Source organism: Lathyrus oleraceus, chromosome 7 (assembly GCF_024323335.1).
Source record: "Lathyrus oleraceus cultivar Zhongwan6 chromosome 7, CAAS_Psat_ZW6_1.0, whole genome shotgun sequence".
NCBI classification, from domain to species: domain Eukaryota; kingdom Viridiplantae; phylum Streptophyta; class Magnoliopsida; order Fabales; family Fabaceae; genus Lathyrus; species Lathyrus oleraceus.
The window spans coordinates 453,914,345-453,926,512 of NC_066585.1; the positions used below are offsets into that span (position 1 = coordinate 453,914,345).

The 12,168-nt window shown below is 33.7% G+C and overlaps 1 long non-coding RNA gene across 1 annotated transcript; it reads right to left on the reverse strand.

Annotated features, from left to right (window-relative positions):
• Positions 1 to 8,367: 8,367 nt before the first annotated feature.
• On the reverse strand, positions 8,368 to 9,784 carry LOC127103570 (uncharacterized). Its single transcript, XR_007794779.1, has 2 exons — positions 9,653 to 9,784; positions 8,368 to 8,757 (listed from the first exon to the last, which is right to left on the reverse strand). It is a non-coding gene; the product is annotated as an uncharacterized LOC127103570 (long non-coding RNA).
• Positions 9,785 to 12,168: the final 2,384 nt, after the last annotated feature.

Genomic DNA, 12,168 nt, shown 5'->3' on the forward strand with positions numbered 1-12,168 from the left:
TGTGTTTGAGAAAAGGAAGTCTCTTGCTTGTATGCTTGAGCAAATTGTAATCTTGTGTGATTATAGTGAAAATCTCTTGTAAGTACAAATGGACTGGATTACTCTTAATTTGTGAGAGTAACTAGGATAACTTTGTATGCTATTCTTCTTTCTTGAATTTTATATATGTTACCTATCTCTAACTAACTCAAATTTTATAAGCTTATGTTTAATATCCGACTTAAGAGTTCTAAAAGAAATAAAAAAGCCAACTTGATTTAACCCACCCTACCCCCTATTGTGTTTTTCTCACCTTTAGTTAGCAACATAACATGATATGTGCTTAACACTTAATAGTGATACAGAAAAGATCCTGAGAAAAACATATTGAAACATGTTTGGTGTTTCTGGATCAGAAAGTGGTACTTCTACTTCACATGTTTCTATAAACCATGACTATAGCAATCCAGAAAAGAACTAGACCTCCAGCTTTCAATTTAGACTCTACCAAGTTTAAATGGTAGAAGAGCCAGATGTATACTCATATTTTAGGCCTTAATGATGAGTTATGGGATATTCTAGAAGATGGTATTGATATTCCAGTCAATGGAGTTGGAATGGTGTCTGATAGAAAAGTTCTCACACCAGCTCAGAATAAGGTATATATAAAACATCATATAGTTAGAGGCATCTTAGTTGATGATGTACCTCATTCATAGTACATCAAAATCATTGAAAAATATACTACTAAAACCATTTTCAATTCTCTATGTGCTACTTATGAAGGGAATTGACAAGTTCGGGAAGCTAAGAGTAACCTTTTGGTTCAACATTATGAGTTTTTCAGAATGAATGAGGGTGAAGACATTAAAACCATGTTCTCTAGGTTTCAAGTTCTTATATCTGGACTTCATATTTTGAATAATAATTATACTATGTTTGATCATGTAAAGAAGATTCTTAGAAGTCTTCCTGTCAGATACATACCTAAAGTGACAACTATGCATGAGGCTAAAGACTTAAACACATTAAGTCTTTAGAGTCTCATCAGTAACCTTTAGAGCCATGAGATGGAGCTTAATGGAGAAGAACCTGTCAAAAATTTAAAGCCTTTTGCTTTGAAATCTATTGCTAAAACTACAAAGGCTTCTCAAATCTGGTAGTCTGAATAAACTTCTCACACAGAAGATTATGAGGATGACTCAGATGATGAGGAAATGACCTTCATTGTTATAAAGTTTCATAATCTTGCCAGGAAGAACAAAAGATTCTTTATAGAAGCAGTGGATTTATAGGATTTGGATCCAAAGATAAGAAGGATGATCATAAAGGGTGCTTCAACTACAAGAAGCTTGGTCACTTCATTGCTGAATGTCCTGAGATACAAAAAAACAAGCCAAATAAGAAAAGCTTTTAGAAGGATATCTCCAATAGAAAATTAAAGAAAAGTACCATGACAACATGGGATGAACTTAACAAAGAGGAAGACTCTTAAAATGATGGAGAGCAAGCCAACCTTGCATTTATGGATATTATACCTTCATAAGCAAAATATGACAAAGATTATGGCTCAGAGTCTGAGGAAGAGGATGGGATATGTTTCAAGGGAGAAGCAAAGCAACAATCATGGTACCTGGACAGTGGCTGCTCATGACATATGACAGGAGAAAAACTTATGTTTCAAACCCTGACTCTGAAAGAGGGAGGAACTGTGGCATTTGGCGGAAGCCATAAAGGAAAGATCATTGGTATGCATACTATTGATAACTCATTTTATTTCAATTAATAATGTTTAACTTGTAGATGGACTTAAACATAACCTACTAAGCATTAGTCAATTTTGTGATAACGATTATGAAGTCATGCTTAATAAGAACAGTTGTATAATGATGAACGAATTTGACATGTCCATGATGTTCAAAGGGAAGAGAAAGGACAATGTTTATAAAATCTATTTTTTTTGAATTAGTTGATTAGAAGGTATTTTGCCTTCTATCTGTGAGTGATGAGAAGTGGATTTGGCATAGAAGGGTAGGTTATGCTAACTGGAGATTAATATATAAAATTAACAAGTTGGGACTTGTTAAAGGATTTTCATATCTCAATTATCACTCAGATGCTCTTTGTGGAGTGTGCCAAGTAGGAAAAATCAGCAAAGCTTCTTTCAAATCTAAAAACATTGTCTCTACCTCTAGACCCTTAGAACTACTTCACATTGATTTATTTGGTCATGCTCTTAATTCATCAATCAGTGGGGAGAAATATGGTCTAGTCATTATTGATGACTATAGAAGATGGACTTGGGTTAAGTTTTTTAGAACCAAGGATGAATCATATGATATGTTCAACATCTTCTACATACAAGTAAAAACTGAAAAGAATCTAAAATTTTAAAGAAGTGATCATGATGGTGATTTTGAAAATGAGCCATTTGAACTATTTTGTGAAAAACCATGGAATTTCCCATGAGTTTTCTTCTCCTAGAACTCCATGGAAAAATGGAGTTATAAATAGAAAGAATAAAACTTTACAAGAAGTGGCCAGAACCATGATCCATGAAAATAATTTACTTAAATACTTATGGGCAGAAGCTGTAAATATAACATGTTATGTTTAGAATAGAATCTATATTAGACATATTCTGAAAAATACATCATATGAGTTGTTCAAGGGAAGAAAGCCAAACATCTATTCTTTTCATCAGTTTGGAGGTACTTATTACATTCTAAACAACAAAGCTTATCTAAATAAATTTGATGATAAACCTCAGAAGGGTGGGGGATACTCTAGACGCTCTAAAGCATACATAGTGTATAACTTTGAAACAAATATAGTTAAAGAGTCAATACACATTGAATTTGATGGCAAAGGGCCTGACAGAAAAATGTCATAGCTAGTTCAAATGTTTTTAGAAATATGTGTATACAAAGACACATCAGGAGCTAGAGGTTAAGAATTTGGAAGATCATAAGCAATCAATCCATCTTAAGCTGATTGCTCATAAGCCATCAGAACTCTAGAAGCTAATGATCCAAAAATTAGTCCTACATCATAAGCTCATCCTAACAATGAGGAATCTGAATAAGCAAAATGTCATACCCTAATTTTTAACCCTAAGATCCCACATCTCATTTGCATCTTTTGCATACAAACAAGGTTACATCTTGGCCCTTCCCTTTACCATCTTTGGGTTTGCTTCTTGCAGGGATTACCAAGCACCTCTTTGTTTATATATATATATATATATATATATATATATATATATATATATATATATATATATATATATATATATATATATATATATATATATATATATATATATATATATATATATATGATTAATTGCTTACCTAACCACTAATCAAAATACCAAAAATATGTCTTGTTCCCTTAAGTTTATTATGCAAGGTAGGGCTTTTCAATCAAGAGCATCTCAAAGTTCTATGGCTTGCTTCTCAAAGAAAGTCAAAGATTCATGTGTTTATTTCCATGCCTTCTTCAACAAGTAACTTCAAGCTTTGAGCAATTTGATCAAGATAACATTAAGGAAACCTTATTTTGAGTTCATATGATCACCCATGTGCTTTGAAATGCAAGGAAGACCCAAATACACAAGCTTGTTCCAAGTGGTTTGACCTAAAAGTCAACATTTTGAAGTCAAGGTTCCAAGGATCACAACTCCTTCAATTCTCAACATTTTTGAATGCCCCTTTTTCATACATGAATCTTCTCAACATCCTCAACAACTTCTTTACATTAAAATATCCAATTATGCTTAGAAGATCATCAAAAGTTGGGAGACATTATAGGTCATTTGTGGACTTTGTGAAATTTGACCTATTTTCAAGTGACTTTTTGCCAACTTTCAAAGATCATAACTTCTTCAATTTTCAACATATAGAGTTGATTGTTTTTGCACAATGCTATTGGTGATACACTCTATAATTTTGCTTCAAATACCAAGGTCAAAATATGCTTGGAAGGCCATGTAATTCATTAGACCATTATAGGTCATTTTCAGCCATGAAGCACTCAAAATTTTCTAAGTTATGAAACCAGTATTTTATGCCAACTTCAACACACCATAAATTTATGCTCCAACATCAAAATGTAACCTTTCTTGGCTCATTGTTTTCTTGACCATGATGTTAACACATTGCAAAAAGAATGGGATCAAAAAGCCTCTTTAGTAGGATGCCCCAATTGAGTTGAACATGGTGACTTGAAACTGAAGAAATCACCATTGCCCAAAATTTAATCATGATTAAACTCAATTACAAGCCAAATTAGCAAGTGTTTTGGTCCTAAACATGTTTAATCAAGTCTCCAGAAGTTAATTGACACTTAAAACGCATCATTTGGCTGAGTTTTGAGGAGTTTTAAGTCACACTTTTCACACACTTGGATCAAATTTGTTTTACACGAATTTTGCTTCATTCCACACGTATTTGGATCCTAACACATTCCCTATAAATAAAGGAATCTACTGCCTTCACTTGCAAGCTTTGGAGAGCCAAGAAACCCCTGCTGCAACTTGAAAATTTTCCAGAAAATTCAACTATCGTGTTTTGAGTTTCAACTTGTTTCAATCCATTTTCTTGATTCTATTAGCTTCATCGGAATCCTCTGGAACTTTTGCAATAATTCAAAAGCTTTGAGACCATCTGAATTGCTCCAACCAAATCGAGATTCATCAACTTCTGATAACCATCTGGACAAGGTAGTTATGAGCATCATTTGAATTCAAACAAGTTACCACAATATAGTCCTTCACTATTTGATGTTTTCCCCTGACTTATCTGGTGTTGATTGATCGTGTTCATCATTTAATTTTATTTTTCGTGGCTTGCTTGTTTTTGAAACTTCTTTGAAATTCCCTTTGCTCAGTTCACATAAATGAATTTGAAGCATAAAGTTGAATTAAGGATGAGAAGAGGATCACAATGGTGGTGGTCTCATGTCATGAAGTTACCAAACGATGAAAATCCGGTGAGAGCTCACCAGAGAAAATGACCGGAGTACTTCTCAAGTGGTCTGAGTTTGGACCAGACACGTTGGCAAATTGAAATGTTTTGATTGGTTGAATTCAAACTGGATCCTGTGTTCTGATTGTAGTGCGTTCCATTGTGTTTCTCATCATTTGGAGTGTTGGATCTGCCATGTCAATTTATGAGGCGTGATCCAACGCTCCTGGATTTTTTTGATTTTACTTCTTTTTCTTTTATTATTTTAAATTTCTTTTTCTTTAAAAATTTGTAGTAATTTTATTTTTTATCCAAAGAATCCCAAAATATTTTATAAAATTCTCTTTTATTTTTCTTCATCTGATTTTTATTTTTCCATATTTCATTTCATTGATTTTCTATTTTTCATGAATTTTATATTTTCTCATTTGTTTTAATTGCTTTAATAATACTTTTATGCATTTTAAAATTCTGAAAATTCTATAATATGTTTCTCATTTTATTTCCAACCATCTATAATTTTCTTGGCCATTTGTTTGGTGTTTTGAAGGACTTTGTGGATTTTCTATTTTATTTCCATTTTAAAAATCACTTAAACATACCTTTAATGCATTTTTATTTCATTTAATTACATTTTAAAATTGTTTGACCTTGTGGACTTTTGTTGGCCTTGGATCATGATGATTTTGACTTGAAGTCTCATTAAACTCAATGGATCTTGGGTGTTGATGGGGTGAAAACCCTAATCCACCAAAATGGATCATTGATTTTGATGATGACTTGATCAAATTTGTGATTCAATTTGGGTGTGACCTCTGTTGTCCCCTTTCTTCTTCATCCCCTTCTTTTCCTTTTGATCAATTGGATGGATTGGTATCCATCTTATTTATGATGTGTGGATCGGTGCTTGATGAACTTTCATAATTTCAAATCTACCTTCTAAATGATCATGAATCATTTAAGGTACTTTGGATTGATGCATAAGTTCGTCCTAAGTATCATGAAATATGGATTGAAGTAATGGATCCTCCTCCTAGCCTTTGTGCTTGATCATCCCCTTTCTTTTTCTTTTCTTATGTGGCATAGCTTTAGGAGGATGATTTACATATCATTTCTCTAGCATGTACTAGCACAAACATTATTATTGACCGACCTCAGATAGTTGTGACTTCTACATAAGTCCAATTACGATTGTTTAACATAGCGCTAAATTTGTCCCAAAGGCAATGATATTTTTATAAGTGAGATTGTAAGTCTCCTATATTCCTCATGGTATTGTGTGAAAATGTTTCTCCTTTTACATTTGTGAGAGCTAGTGGCATACTGGTTGATTTTATCCAAGTTGGAGCCTTTCTCACAAATGATGTATAGGTTCATATTTTCATTCCTGTGAGTGTATAGTTGAGTGTTCTCCAAAAAATGACCAAAACATCTTTCCATCTTCATTAACATATTTTACTAACACTTTACTTGTATTAACTTTTACTTTCAAAGTCATGTACCTTTATGCCTTTATTTTTTATGTCATGTCATTTACTTTATGCTTTATGTTTAACATTTCATATCATATTATATGTGTTTATGTCATCTTGTTCTTTGTCCATTTGGACCTTTCTTTATTATCATTGTTAAGAAGGCATTAATAAATAAAATAATTATTTCTCCTAATTCATGGACTTGTGGTTACTATCCTTGGTATCATTGTGAAGTTGAGGACCTTATAACCCTTAACCCATCTTGGCCTTTTAGGATGTAGTGTGGTGGCTATTCATATGTAGAATTGAATTAGTTGTTACGCGATACTACATTCGGACGAGTTTCTCTTCAAAATATTATTGGTTGACGAGTAGTCCTTTAAGCCGGTAATATCCAAAAGATGGAATTAAGACTCTGGAAACTTTTTAGAACCTTGTCGTACATGTGATTATACCCTTAGTACATACATTGTGGGTTGGTTCTTACCCTTGGCTCCATGCTCGTGACTCTGAACCTTTGAACCTTGTTTGTGTGCTTTGTGTGACCTTGTGTATGATTGTTGCATCATGCACTCATGGCATTCATAAGAATTTTACTCAATTTTTAAGGAAATTAGAGGCTCTTGTTGCAAACATCGCAAATATTTTGATCATGGATATTGGAAGAAGGAATACTCGGAAATACAGTTTCAGATGTCCCGATCTCATGGAATTAAGGAAGCTATCATCTTTTGTGGATGATCCCAAGGGTTTCAGAGACCATTTTGGAAGACTTATATATGTTTTATCTAGTGATGTTAAGGATGGTCTTCTCTGTACTTTGGTCCAGTTCTATGATCCTGTCTACCGGTGTTTCACTTTTCCTGATTATTAGTCGTTGCCTACCATGGAGGAGTATGCTTATCTTTTGGGTCTACCTGTTTCTGATAGAGTTTCTTTTAGTGGGGTGGAAGGAATTCTTAAATCTCGAGTTATTTCCGAAGCCATTCATCTGAGGAAGTCTGACATAGATGCCAATCTCACTGTCAAATGAGGTATCAGAGGGTTGATGTTAAAGTTTATATTGGAAAATGCCATTTCTTTTGCTAATGCTAATAGTATGGTGGTGTCGTACCCTAAAATTTGCCATACCCTTTTCACTTTTTCATTCGACCAATGATTTAAGATTCATCTGCACATATGCATGTTTCATTCATATGCACTTGCACTGACATTAGAAAGTCCATAGATTCAAAGTTGGTGATTGATTGAAACTCTAATTTAATATAAACGGTTGACTGAGGTCATTGATTGACTTTCTAGTCAACTAGTTGACCAAAGTCAACCATCCGTTTCGAAATCCATATCGTCTCGACTTTGGTAATATTGGTCATTTTCCATACCCTTTCAACTCACCTTATTGTCGTATCCGTCTTAATGATTTAATTTTAGTTTCAATTGATTTTAAGTGGATTTTGGATTGTCAATTTGATTTTTAACTTCAAATTAAATAATTTCAAATCAAGCCTAATTTTAAATTATTTGTGAAATTCCAATTAATTTTTTAATGCACTTTTAAATTAATCGATATTAATTCCAACTCTAATTAAATTAATGGGATTTTTTTTAAATGGTTTCTAATTTTAAACCAATTTTCAATTGATTATAATTGGATTATTGAGTCTTATTTCCAATGTAATTAATTTTTAATTTCAAATTATTGTTGGAATTTCAATTTAACTGGTTGTTAAATTGATCTTTTATTCAAACTTCAAATGAATTTTATGTTGATTTTAATATCAAATTGACCCTAATTGGTTTCTAATTAATTACAATTGATCTTAATGATAAGTGGTTTTTCCAGTGGATTCTTAATTGATTTTGTATGTCAAAATTATTTCCACTTATCTTTATTTGGGTTGATTCTTTAAGATTAGTGTTAGAAATTATTCTAATATCCATTAAACTCATTGAAATGACCATTTAACATAATATGTATCCACCTCATCAATAATACCCACATTACAACAATTATCCATTACTCTCATTACAATACAAACACCTAACCATCTGCGGCCTTGAAGTATGGATTGAGGCACTTCACAACAGTCCAATCCCACGCTCATCAAGGCTTGCTGTTAGACGGTTTCAAAGAGAAAGAAGAAACCAAAGGAAATTTAAAACATGACAACGCTGGTGACGACAGATACGCGCTTCAGTAAGAAGACCCTTTATTCTAGAGTACCTTATTGAGGTTCATCTTAATCAACCAGTTTAGAGTTGGATTAATTTATTAGAGAATGGTAGAAATTTCTCAGGAGGCATCACCACAGCTATCATCTTCAACTGTAAGTGCCCTGTACAAAAGAAGCTATCAAATTAGTTTGCAATCGTTTCATAACGGCATAATAGTGTGAGACATTAGCAATACATTCACGACAAGGCCATGACATAACTAGCACAACTAAGTTCACAACAAAACCCTAAAACCCTATTTTTTAGTCAAGTGATTTCCAACAATTAATCGCTATCTAACATTATTGCAGCAGATTGTAGCAACAACAACTCATAGCATTCATGGATATCATTGCATTCCCAAGAACTAACATTAATTCCAACTAACATTTTCACAACAAAAGTTGAAATTCCATGTAAATATCAAAGCGTATTAACAAGGGAATGACTTTCCAACTTCAATTTCAGTTTGCCAATAATAACACTTAACCACAGTTGATCACTAACTAACAAGCTAACAACAACATTTTTCTAAATGTTAGTATAACATGAGGGTGTTTTGGACTACACTAACAGGTTTCCAATCAATTAGCATGACCGAAGCCTAATTGTTTTAACATCTAATTATTTCATAACTTTAGATTTAGTTATAATACTAACTGTCATCAAATCAATAACTAAAATTCCGCATGCCGGCATAATTCAAAATCACAAGATCGGCACAAAACTAACATCTTAACTTCATTATTTTTCTTTCATAAACTAAATAACTAACTCAAATCATTTTAACATAGCATTATAGCCTCTAACCAACTCATTTTTTCACTCCCATTTAAGTTGAATTTAACTCACATTTCTATCTCAAATCAACTCTAACAATTTGTTTAGATTTCAACATAATTTCATGTGAATTTCATTTCAATTTCGTCCCTAACCGAATTATTCCCTAACCTCCTAACAGATTTTATAACTGAATGAAAGTCTCTAACAGAAACAGATAGAGGCCTATATATTTACCTCTTGATTCCACCTTCAATGGTTTTTCAGCGCGGTGGAGGTGGGAGATTCTGATTGCAGTTGGGGTGTGTCGAACGTAAGTGTAGATAAGTACACTCTAACCCCTCTCTTCATGTGACAAGTCTGGGCCGAAACATCTTTGGGCCGTTGACTTCGTCTTCATCTTGCACCCTCCTCTGTTGGCGTGGAATTCGTCATAAGCCAAGATTCCCAGGCCCATGCAAATATTTTCCCCTTTTTTGCTGCCTACAACACATTCCTGGGCCTGAATTCTGTCTGGGCCCATGCTTGCTGTTAATTATTAATTAACGTTTTGGTTAGAATAATTAAAATTAATTTAATTAAAATGTTTTTAGGATAATCAGAAATTTAGGTCTTAATTTATTAGGCCATTAGAAGACTTAATTTTTATTTTTTGCATAAATAAATATAATTAGGATTAAGCTCTAATTAATTTTGATTAAGTTTTGATTGATTAGTGGCGCATAAATAGATATTATATTAAACTATTCTTTTAGATTAATTTGTTTTTAACTCATGACATTAGGATAGTTAATTTTGAATTATAATTTTAATCAATATTTTCCTAACTAATCCATTTTTAGAGTATGACTGTTTTGCCCCTAGGTAGAAAAATCTCGATTTTAATGCATGCTCCCCTAGTTTAGGGTCTTGATCAGAAATGTCTGATTTATTTAGTTGATTAATTCAATAGATTATTAATGTACATGGTTTTAACTATCTTTTGAATCCCATTGATTAGTGTTGACGAAAGGTCACTTTGGTCAACCAAATCCTTTGTAATCATGCTATAATCCCCAAGCCTATTTCAAGTGACCAAGAGGTCATTGATCACTTGATATGGGAGGTTCATTATGCTTAAGCTATCGTGGATATGCTGAATCTCTGAAGCTCAGGACCTCAAGGTTCAAATGCAAGATCAAGACTTCAAGTTAACATCAATCAAGCATAGCTAGCAAAGTGGACTAGTTCTCAAGCACTGCAAAGGTATCGACACTTGTTAATCGTAATTCAAAGTGTGTGGCGCGAGCCTTAAACAATAGAGAAAGAATGGGACTAGAGAATTCCTACCCCCATTCTGAATATCTTTGGGTATGGGACGAATGACCCAGTGCTCATCGTATTCACCTTTATTCATAGACTTTAGCGTAATTCAAAACATAAGATTAACAAGTCTCTCTTTAAGAAGCATTAGTGCAACAAGAAAAGGGATACACCAACAACTCGCCAATCACAATTCAAAGTGTGTGGCACGAGCCTTAAGAAATAGAGAAGGGATGAGACTGGAGCTTTACTACACTCATTTTGGATATCTTTTGGTGCAAGATGTTTGGCCCGGCTCATCATATTCACCTCTACTCATAGACTTTAGCACAATTTGAATTACATGATTGTCGAGTCTTCTTCTACAACAGATGACACTATATCAATAAGATCAACATAAAGGATCTCCTGGCAACAACTTATTAAGGTTGATTCGAGTTGCACGCTATGAGCCTTAAGAAATAAAGAATGATGAGAGTGGAGAATTCTATCCTTGTCTAGAATATCCTTGGGTACGGGACGAATGACCCAGTTGCTCAAGGTATTCGCCTTTGTTCATAGACTTTAGTGCGATTTGAATCATACAATTGACAAGTCTTCTTCTTCAAGGAAGCTCAATCATTCAGCAGCTCAATAGCGAAACACCATTACACATCAATCATTTCTTCCTCAGTGGATCATTAATCATACTCTCTTTGACATTCAGATATCCTTTGGATCAATTCCCTTATAATTAAGTCTTTGAAATCCTAATCAATCAACTCAATCATTGTTTGCCTTGTCAGTCCTCTTGTGCTTTGGCAAACCCCTATTCATTGTGAGCCTTATCAGTCCTCTTGTGCTTAGGCCCACTCCATTCAGTCTTTTTGTTTGCCTTGTTAGTCCTCTTGTGCTTTGGAAAAACCCTTAATCATTGTTTGTCTTATAAGACCTCTCGTGCTTATATGAATCTTTTACCTTGTAAATCCTCTCGTGTGTAGGCCAATCATTTCATAATCATTGTTCGTCTTATAAGACCTCTTGTGCTTAAACGAATCTCTTGGCTTATAAATCCTCTCCTGTATAGGCTAATCTTATCTCATTCGTTTGTGTGGTTGATCACCATCTTTGGGTTAGTACCACGTTCCTGCTTGTTGAGCAATCTACCCTGCCTCTGGGCAATCCAATCAATCTCGTTCCTTTGTTTTCAATCGTAGTAGGTTGAACTACAATTGCTCTGGTTTTCTCATTGCACGATGAGAATACGTAGGCACGGGGGTTCAAATCCTCTGCGAGCGTACTTATTTATTACTCATGCCTTAGGGAATTCTTCCATTCATCTCCATGATGTATTCATATTCTACCTTCATTCACTTCATGTGATATACCTATTCTTTAAGCCAAATACACCATCTCTTTGTGCTCCATCTTATACCTCTCTGTGAATCAAGAGTTGTTTGTCTTGTAAAACC